Genomic DNA, 3162 nt, shown 5'->3' with positions numbered 1-3162 from the left:
AAGTTAGCAGAGTATTGCAGATTTTAGTTATAAGGCCTTTGTCTGATGTGTCATTGCTAAAGATGTTTTCCCATTCTGAGGTCTCTCTTATTACTCTCTTGACGAATTCTTTCACTGTACATAAGTGTTTTATCTTTAGTATATCCCACTGGTCTATTTGTGCCTCCTTCCCAATTTCCAATAGTCTGTATAATCCCTGTTCCAAGGTTCTCAGGTTCGTCCCAATTCCCTCATTGACGGCCCTAATAGTATGGGGTTTTACCTCAAGTTCTGTGATCCACCTTGTGTTTATTTTTCTGTATGGAGTGGGGTAAGGGTCTTGCTTCATTTTTCTACAACTACGTATACATTTTTTCCAGAACCACGAATTGAAGAGGGCATCTGCTTCCCATTTGATATTTTGGGGGCACTTATCAAAGACCAGTTGTCTGTATGCTGAATTTTATTTCTGGGTTTTCAATCCTTTTCCATTGGTCTGAATAACTATCATTATACCAATACCATGCTGTTTTGAGCATTGTGGCTGTATAGTAGGTGCTAAAGTTGGGTAAAGCAAGCCCTCCACTTTGAGGGCAAGCCCTTCTTCTTGAGGAGTTCTCTGCTAATTCTTGGTTTCTTCCGTCTCCATATGAAGTTGGTAATCTGTTTTTCCAACTCTTTGAAAAAGATGCTGGAATTTGGATCAGGATAGCATTGAACTTATATAATGCCTTCAGTAGAATTGACATCTTTACAATATTGAATCTACCAATCCATGAGCATGGGATGTCCTTCCATTTGTTGAGGTCACCCTTGGTTTCTTTTAATAGTATTTTTTGGTTTTCCTTGTACAGATCTTTTGTGTTTTGAGTCAGGTATATCCCTAGATATTTCATTTTGTGTTTGGCTATTGTGAAGGGTACCCCACTCCCTTTTTTTGTATGTATGGGAGTTTGGAGGCTGGCCAGTGATGAATGTTTCCAAAGAGACAACACTAGACCAGTACTATGATCCCAAGTTACTCTATGGCTGCAGGGTATTTGTGTGGATAGCGAGATCTGAAAGTAAAACACAAACAGATACTGTTACCAGACATAGATGAAAACTATGCACACATTACAGCAGCCAGGGTTCCCCTTTTTTGATTCCCTCTTCTGTGTCTTTGTTCGATGTGTACAGTAGTGCGATAGATTTCTGTTTTTTTTTTTATTTTGTAACCTGCTAATCTACCATATTCCTCTATTGCTTCCAGTACTCTTCTCGTGAAACTTTTAGGATTTTCCATGTATAAAATCATATCATGTGCGAATAACGATAGTTTCACTTGTTACTTCCCCAGACAAATACCTTTGATGTCCTTTCTTTACCTTATATTGTTAGCTAGGACCTCCAGTACGATGTTAAATAGGAGTGGGGACAAGGGTCATCCTTGTCTAGTCCCCTTTTTCAGAAGAATTGATTTTGTCTTTTCTCCATTGACTACCACATTGGCTGTTGGTTTTTCATATATAGCTTGTATTGTATTGAGGAATTTTCCTTCCATTCCTATCTTCTTGAGTGTCTTAACATGAATTAGTGTTGGATGTTGTCGAAGGCTTTTTCTGCATCTATTGATATTATCATGTGGTTTTTATACTTTTTCATTTCAGTGTGACAAATAATACTAATGGTCTTTCATATGTTGAACTATCCCTGCATCCCTGGTATGAATCCCACCTGGTCATGGTGAATTATTTGCTTTATATACTTTTGTATTCTGTTGGATAGTACTTTGTTAAGGATTTTTGCATTGATATTTATTAGGGAAATTGCTCTATAGTTCTCAATTCTTGTGGGATCCTTGCCCGGTTTAGGTATCAGAATTTTACTAGCTTCATAAAAGGAATTTGGGAGTTTGCCTTCTGTTTCTATGTTATGGAAGTATTTGTGTAGGATTGGTGCCAGTTCTTCCCTGAATGCTTGATAGAATTGTCCTGTAAACCCATCTGGTCCAGGTGATTATTTTGGTTGGTAATCCCTTGATAACCTTGTCTATTTCATCTATTGTTATGGGTCTGTTGAGGTTCTTGACATCCATTAGGGATAATCTAGGGAGGGATTGTTTTCTAAGAATTTTTCCATGTCTTCCAAGTTTTTTAATTCATTGGAATACAGTCCTCCATAGTACTGTGTGATTATCCTTTTGATTTCACTATTGTCTGTTGTAATATCCCCTCTTTCATCCCTCATCCTTGTTATTGAAATGTGTTCCTTCCTTTCTTTGGTCAAATTCGCAAGACGTTTGTCGATTCTATTTATCCTCTCGAAGAACCAACTTTTAGCATCATTGATTTTCCCCCCCATAGTTTTCTTATTTTCTCTCTCCTGAATCTCAGATCTAATTTTTATTATTTCTTTTCTTTTGCTATTAGTTGGATTGTCTTGTTGACTCTGCTCTAGTTGCTGTAAATTTTGTGCCAGTGTATCAGTCATAAGCCTATCCTCCTTCTTTAGGTGTGCATGTAATGCTATGAGACTTCCTCTGATGACTGCCTTTGCTGTGTCCCATAAGTTATAGTATCTTCATTCTCATTGATTTCTAGAAATGTCGTAATTTCATCTCTGATCTGAGCCAGTATGCACTCCTTTTGCAATAGCTATTCATCCTCCAATTGTTTACCCTTGATTTCTTTATCTTCCTTTTGTTGATTTCCAATCTTATGGCAGAGTGGTCAGAGAGGTGTGTATGATTTCAATGTGTTTAAATTTATGAATGTTTGACTTATGCCCTAGCATGTGGTCTGTTTTTGTATATGTGCCATGTGGGCTTGAAAAGAACGTGAATTGCTTTGTATTTGAGTGGAGAGCTCTGTAGATATCTCAGGTCAAATTGTCTAATTGTATCGTTTAGATCTTTAGCCTCCTTGTTGAGTTTCTTTCAAAATGACCTATCTTTCTAAAAGAGCGGTGTATTGAAGTCACCTACTATAATTGTTGAGGCTGTGATTTCTTTTTTCATCTTTTGGAGTGTTTGATTGACATATACCGCTGAACACTTGTTCGGCGAATAAATGTTTAGAATGCTTAGTAGTTCTTGGTGTACTTCTCCCTTGAGCATTGTATAGTGTCCATCCTTATCTCTTTTCATGGTTGGAACTTTAAGGTCACTTTTATCTGAAATTAGGATTATTGCAACCCCTGGTT

General features: G+C 37.3%; 1 non-coding gene across 1 annotated transcript; it reads right to left on the bottom strand.

Annotated features, from left to right (window-relative positions):
• Positions 1-918: 918 nt before the first annotated feature.
• Positions 919-1102, bottom strand: LOC115871609. Its single transcript, XR_004047379.1, has one exon. It is a non-coding gene; the product is annotated as a small nucleolar RNA SNORA23 (small nucleolar RNA).
• Positions 1103-3162: the final 2060 nt, after the last annotated feature.

This window comes from Echinops telfairi, unplaced genomic scaffold, assembly GCF_000313985.2.
Source record: "Echinops telfairi isolate 266 unplaced genomic scaffold, ASM31398v2 ScPeMD7_7138;HRSCAF=8121, whole genome shotgun sequence".
Taxonomy (NCBI): Eukaryota; Metazoa; Chordata; class Mammalia; order Afrosoricida; family Tenrecidae; genus Echinops; species Echinops telfairi.
The sequence above is the reverse complement of the archived record's forward strand: the minus strand, read 5'-3'. Positions and strand labels throughout refer to the sequence as shown.